This window comes from Camelus ferus, chromosome 16, assembly GCF_009834535.1.
Source record: "Camelus ferus isolate YT-003-E chromosome 16, BCGSAC_Cfer_1.0, whole genome shotgun sequence".
Taxonomy (NCBI): Eukaryota; Metazoa; Chordata; class Mammalia; order Artiodactyla; family Camelidae; genus Camelus; species Camelus ferus.
This window is the reverse complement of record NC_045711.1, coordinates 50099899-50107205: the sequence shown is the minus strand read 5'-3', so window position 1 is coordinate 50107205 and position 7307 is coordinate 50099899. Positions and strand designations below refer to the sequence as shown.

Here is a 7307-nt window from a genome sequence, read left to right as displayed (position 1 = left end):
GAGCACCCAACCCCCACACCTCATGGCCTTTCTCGTGCCTTTCAATGTACCTCTCTGAATAAATCTACCTTTACTCAACTGTGCCTGGCTCTTGAATTCTTTCCTGCACGAAGCCAGGGGCCCACACTTGGGACATGTCCCAGGGGCTGAACCGAAGCCTGGGACACGGCCCTTCTCACACCCCAGATCCATTTTTCCTGCATCAGAGTGACCTCTTCAGGGCTGAGGGTGGAGCGTGAGCAGGAAGACCGCTGTGATGGAAGGAAGACCAGGTTCCAGGGCTTGGGCAAAGCAGAGGGAGGTGGGACTTCCCTCAATTTCTTGGTCTTAAGGGGGCGACGGGAGGTGCCATGGTGCTGTCTTTGTGTGGGAGGGGCTTTCTGGGCTCCCCATCCCTGCGACAAGCCTTCCCACACCCACTCACCATCTGCCGAGGGGAAGACTCCCAGGGGCAGGAGGTCAGGGACTCAGGACACCGCTGAGCTTTCTGAAAAGAAAGGAGACGCAGCTCTCAGCCCCTCAGGGACCCTGACCCAAGCCACCACCCCGTCTTGCTGACCCCAGTGCCCGGCGCTAAGACCCAACGGATACGCCGGCCGGGCTGGGCCCTGAGTCAGCCCGCCCAGCGGGGACGCCAGCTGGGCAGGGAGAGCCGGCGGGCACAGAGGGGGCAGCGGAGGGGGCCTGGCTCAGGCAGCGTGGGGGCTGCTGTGGCTGCTGCTGGGCAGCACCAGGGCGCAGTACGAGTACAGTTTCCAGGGCTTCCCGCCCGAGGACCTGATGCCCCTGGCTATGGCCCATGGGCACGCGCTGGAGCAGGATGAGGGCGAGAGCTGCACTACGCACAGTTCCAGGTGAGCGCCTGGCCGGCGCCGGCCACCCTGTTGGGTCGGGAGGAGCGCGGCTCTCACCCAGCACCCTGACCGCCGAGTCTTCCCGTGCGCTCGGGGCTGCGGGCTCTGGCCCTGCCGACCGGCTCTGTCCCCACCCTGCAGGCTAACCAGCTGGAGAAGGCGGTGGCCGCGGCCTACACCTTCATCCAGAAGAACCAGGAGCATGTGATCACCACCAAGTATCTCAACTACTACTCGGGGCTGCTGGACGCCGCCGAGGGGCCCCTCCCAGACTTGGAGGCCCAGCCCGAGGAGGCCGTCTTCCTCCGGGCTGTGAAGCTCTACAACAGCGGGGGTTCCCGCAGCAGCACGGAGGACAGGGAGCGGGCCCTGGCCGAGTACCTGGCCATCTTTGCCTGGTGTCTGGCTGGCTGCGAGGGGGCCCACGAGCAGGCGGACTTCAAGGACTTCTAACCAGCCAGAGCAGGTATGCCCTCACCCAGACTCCTGTGGGCACCCCTCTCACCCACAGGCCCTGCTTCCCAGAATTCCTAAGTTCCCTTAACACAAATACTCATTCCATACACATTTATGGAGCCCCTACTAAGTGCTTGGGAGGCGGAGTGGAATAGTGTCATCCCAGCCGTCAGAGCCTTTAGGTGCTAACAGGTCATCTGTCACTGGGCGCAGAGGGCTACAGTGGGGAGGATCCAAAGTGCCGGGCATCGGTGCAGAGAGGATGTGATATCCCAAAAGGGTCTGGGGAGGTTGGGGTCACAGGCCTTCCACGCAGAGGGAAATGTAGGTGCCAAGGTGCCGAGGTGGGAAACAGCCCAGCAGGTGTGTGCAGAAAGCAGTTTGCGGCCAGAAATCACACCTGGGGATTCTGAAAGGCAGAGTCCCTCAGCAAGGGCAGAAAGGACTTTCCTGAGGTTCTCTCACTGGGCTTCGGTCCTACTTCCAAACCTCACCTGCCATTCTCCCAGGATGCCCTGGCTCCCTCTGGCTTGGGGGTGGTGCCCAGCCCACAGCAGTCTTCCCCAGCATCACCTGTCACTTTACACACATTATCTCATGTGATCAGGAGGCAGAGCTGGGATTGGAAGTCATTTCTGTCATCCATATCATTGGATGTGGATGGAGCTGGTCAGCACACCAGCTCCTCACTGCTGCCACTCACCCCCACCAGATCTCTTTGCAGAATCCCTGTAGTGCAAGGTGGACTGTGAGGCCAACTTGACTCCCAACATGGGTGGCTACTTTGTGGAAAAGTTTGTGGCCACCATGTATCACTACCTGCAGTTTGCCTAGTACAACAGTGAGCCTCCTGGCGGGCCTGGGGCGGGGGAGAGCACTGTGTGGGGAGTCATGCAGAGTCATAGGGCACTGTCCCTCAGAATTGAGGACCCTGGGTGATGGGAGGGAAGGCTAGAGTTACTGGGGCAGGTGAGATACTTGTGGGAGGGAACAGAGAGCAGCCTCAGGGGAGAATTCCAGGGCCTCTCAGGTAAATGACTAGATAGCCAACAATTGCATAGCACTTGACAGTTTACAAAGCCCTGCTACATCTGTTTACCTCACTTGATCCTCTCACAAACTGCCAATAGCTGACATTACTGGGCCCATTTTTCAGATGAGGAAACTGAGGCTCATAGAAGGCAAGGGGCTATTAGTCACATGGCCAATAAAAGGTAACACCAGGACTCAAGGTTCTTCTCAGTTGAGGGAGGTTCTGGCATCAGCTGGGGCTCAGATGGACGATCTCCAGGGTCTCTGCTACGCAGAGATGCCCAGATTCAGACAGAGGCTGGAGCTGGATTAGAGGAGCTGAAGACCAGGAGATCCTTTGTGGGTCCAGCTGGCTAAGAGGTTGAGGGCTGGGCCACTGGCCTCTGATTTCCCAGTCCCCTCATCCTCCAGCTGTGTGAGCTGGAGCCTTTGACCTAACCTCTCTGTGCCTCAGATTTCTTGTCTGTAAAATGGGGATAACAATAACAGTGAAGCTTACATGAGCTACACGGGGCATAGGAGAAGTGCCCGATACGTTCTAGATTGCATTATTATTGGGTGGGGTGAGTAGCTCAACAGATATTCTGGGAGGCAGCTGGGGAGCCAGGGGCACTGGACTAAGTTGGGAGGTAGGGGTGGGTTAGGTAAGGGTTACCCCTGAAGGTGGGGAAGTGCCAGGGCCACTCCTCCCCCCTGTCCTGCCTGCAGTGAACGACGTGCGCCAGGCAGCCCGCAGTGCCGCCAGCTACGTGCTCTTTGACCCTGGAGACAGTGTCTTGCAGCAGAAGCTGGTGTATTACTGCTTCCACAGGGCTCGCTGGGGCCTGGAGGAGGAGGCCTTCCAGCCCAGGGAGGTGGGCATCAGGACATGTGATTTGATAAAAATATCCTGGCTTCCTCCAAAGGCAGGATGAGAGATGAAAAGAAAGAATATGGTTTGTGGTTGCAGTCCTGGGTTCAAACCCAGCCCCACGAGCTGTGTGGTCCTGGGAACACTGCGGACCTTTCTGAGTCTGTTGCCTCACCTGCAAAATGGTGGTACTGCCTACCTGACCAGCAGTGCCTGGAAGGCAGGAGGTAAAAAATACCTGTCTATTCCTGTCTGCTCCCCTTCCCACCCTCGTCATCCTCACTGCTGGCCTTTGGCCTTCTTCCCCAGGGACCCCCTAACCTGGACCAACTGAGGAAACTCCTTGGGAGTCCAGGGCAAGACTGGCAAATATGGTACACATGGTGCCATTCCCGATTTCCTTGTCAGTGGCAGACAGTGCTAATTGATCAAGGCATTCTTTTTCACTGAGCCCTCAGAATCCTTCTTACTTTTCAGCACCTTAAGCAGCTATGGTTTTTCAGTCAGCGTGGAAACTGACACCTGTTCCCGGGTCCTTGAGCTGGAAAAGGGCCAGAGGACCCAGATCCTAGGAGCTCTGGCTCCTCCACCATCTGGCAGCAAGGCCCAGCTCACCTCACTTTCCTTCCGTCCGCCCAGGAGGCCATGCTCTACCACAACCAGACAGCTGAGCTGCAGGAGCTGCTGGACTTTGCACACATGTACCTGCAGGACTTTGCACACATGTACCTGCAGGCAGATGATGAGGTAAGTGGCCCCCTGCCCTACGGGGCTGGATGGTGATAGAGACTCCTTGGTCCTCTTCCTGGGGCTGCTGTGCCAGAGCTCAGCCCCAGCTCTTGGCAGTCGGCTATTGGGAAGCAGAGAGATTTCACCTATCCCTTATTTACGCCTGCCCTTCTCTCCCCACTCCATGTTCTCATGTCCCCTCTTCTGTCCATGTCTAAATCTTGCTTCTCCTGGACCCAGCTCGGGTTGACACCTCCTCCAGGAAGCCCTTGCTGCCCGTCCTGACTCTGTCTTCTGGGCTTGCAGTGCCTCCCTGCACTGGAGTTACTTGCAGTCCTCATCCATCTCACCCACCCCCTTCTCCACCTAGCCTCCTAGAGGACTGTGCTCTATGACAGGGGACCAGGGTATTCCCAGCTCTCCCACAGCACCTGGCACAGAGCTGGGGCTCAGAAACTGAGTTTGAATGAACCAGTGAGTGGATAAATGGATAAATGAATGCAGGACACCAGGAAGGAAGGACCACAGTGTGTTATTACATTGATTCTGAATGAGGGCTTGAGAGCGTGAGTTCTCTGAGGTGTTGCTGCCCAGCACGTATTTATCCATTCCCTCTTTTCTTCATGCACCCATGTCCCCCTCATCAAACACAGTGACCGGGTCTGCACTGGGAGCAGGTAGGCTTTGGTGCTAGCCAGTCTTGGTTCTACCACCTCCCAGCTGGGCAACCTCCAGGCAAGTCTTAGGTAACCCTCAAACTTCCATTTCTTTATCCGTTGAATGGGGAGAATAATGCCCATCTCACACTGTTGGGCTGAGACTCAAATGAGATCCAGCATATAAAGCACTTAGTATAGAGCTGGCATACAGTAGGTGCTCAAATAAATCTTGTTGCCTGCTCTTTGCCAGACACCATGCTTGGGCCAAGGGTAAATTCACGAAAGGCACAGTGTCTTGCCCAAGCAGCTTACTGATGCAGTGAATCACTATGCAATGGGAGAGGCCATCACAGGGCACTGGAGGTGGCCTCCAGACCAAGCCAGGGTCATCAGCAAGGACTGCATCCTGGAGCTGATGCCTTGCATTGGAGGGATAAACAAGAGCTATCCAAGGTGTTCCTGGTTGGGAAATAGCATGAGCAGACAATATTCAAGGACTAGCAGTATTCCCTGGGTATTTATGCTGAAAAGGTGGGCTGTAGAGAGGGCAATGCTGACAGTAACACTGAATCTCTGCCAATGGAGCAATTCACACATCAGTTCAGGGAGGGGGCAGTTTGGGAACAGGACTTTGAGAGAAACCCTCAAATCATTCCTGTGTGAGATCTTGAGGCTGGGAAGGAGGGGCTTTGGGGATTGATGGGATGGGAGGGCCCCCTTGGCCAGGAAGGGGGCCCACCTGGGTTTGTGCCTGCTGTGACCTGGCTTCTCGTAGATGGAGCTGGAGGAGACAGAACCACCCATGGAGCCTGAGGACCCTCCATCTGATACCGAGTTTGGGGGGAGGGCGACTACGAGGAGAGCATCTATACTGACTGGTGGCAGGAGCCGGATGCCAAGGGTGATGAGGCTGAGGCCGGTCAGTGACTTGATCCTGGTAGAAGGGTGGGGATGCAGCCTGGGATGGAGTTTGGAGACAGCGGGATCCATGCCCCTCGCTGCAGACTCTGTGGAGTAGGTGTAATGGGTGTTGGCACGTCTCCTCTGGGAACTTCTAGCCTGTTAGCAACCCCCTTCCCCCTTGGTGGAGGACGACGGCAACTTTCCTGGAGCAGGGACCAACTGAGACCTGTTCCTGGGGAGCCTCACTGCTCCCTGACCCACCTCCCCTGAGGACAGCACCCAGACACCTGTTGGGAACGGGGTGGGGGGCTAATCCCAGTGCTCTCTCCTTTCATTTTCAGAGCCAGAGCCTGAACTAGCATGAGAAGAGGGCCCCCCTGCACCTCTCAAGAACTTGGGAAGCCTGGCCCAGTGGCACCACACTCACTGGCATGGGCAGCAACAAGAACTATTTATTAAACATGTAAAATGGACACAGCTGAGCAGGCCGCATCCTATCCCACCTGGAAGCACTGCTCCCCACGCAAAGGAGAACAAATCTGACTCCATATGGATCAGTTCCTTTAGTTTGAACCACTGTGCCCTGCTTTCTAGGCTTAGTCTTGCTGGCTCTGCACCTTTTGTGAAACTATGTTGCCTTTAGCCTGAAATATACAGGAGAGCCTATTCTCAGGATCTGACTTTTAAGGATGTTATTAGCACTCCACTTTTGGAGAGATGGAAGTTGCAAAATAGAGAAAAAGCTTTGTTTTGTTGGAGGTTTACAGGGCACCATGGCCTGACCCACAGGAACGGCTGCAAGAACAAAGAATTCCTGCAGGAAGAAGCTTGCAACAACCAACCACACTCCATTCCCATTTTTTTTGTATAAAAGAAACCTATATTCTGACTAGGGGAGGGTGATTCTCTAAGACATTAGTCGGCCATCCTCTTGGTCTGCCTGCTTTCCGAATAAAGTCGCTATTCCTTGCCCCAACACCTCATCTCCTGAATTATTGGCCTGTCTTGCGGCGAGCAGAAGGAGTTTGGACTTGGTAACCCCCAGACCCCTCCTGCCTGTTTCTGGATCTCTGGACCACAGGATGATGGTGCTGCAGCTGCTGACAGCCTGCCCTCCTCCCCATGCCCCCTAACCCAGTCTCCTGAAGGAGAAAAGTCCAGCTCTTCCTAGTTGGGGTCTCAGCCTGAATTGGAGAGACAGCACAGGGGCTGCTGGCATCAGAAGAGCACTGGACCAGGAGTCCAGAGGTTCCTGGCACACTGGCAGTGGGTGCTCAATAAACATTTCTTGTTGGGAGAATCACAGCATTGGGGTCTGGTCTCCCCTGGGTGGCGTGGTGAGGGTGCAGGTCCTTCCCTCCCTCTGCACCCATCTCCTCTCATCAGTAAGTGCAGAGGTGGGGGAGGGGCCATGGTTTGGCCTCTAAACCCTGGGTGTTCGTGAACGGAGGAGCAGCAGCCCGAAATTGCAGTCTGCCGCCAGAGGGCGTGAGTCCTGGGAAGATGGTGGTTTCAGATTTCTAAGATGGGATGTCCTGTATTTTCCTAGGTCAACATTGCTTCACTCAGGGACTGGGGGAGGGGGGCCAAGAACATTTACTTCCGATTTTTACTTTCCAAGCATTTACTGACCCAGGTTCCTTCCAGTCAGAGCGAGCATGTCCTGCCCTGTCCTGCCTTCTCTGCTCATTCTCCCATTCATTCCACAGTAGGGAACTGCCTTCTCAGGACCCAGAAGGGCCCTAGGGATACGGCTTGATAACAGGAGAGTTCGTAGTGGCAGTGGGACTGCCAGACTGTCTTGCCCAATCTTGCATTGCTTCT

At 55.7% G+C, this 7307-nt stretch overlaps 1 pseudogene; it reads left to right on the top strand.

The window, feature by feature from the left end:
* LOC102504571 overlaps positions 1-6459 on the top strand; it is a 117917-nt pseudogene extending 111458 nt beyond the window's left edge.
* Positions 6460-7307: the final 848 nt, after the last annotated feature.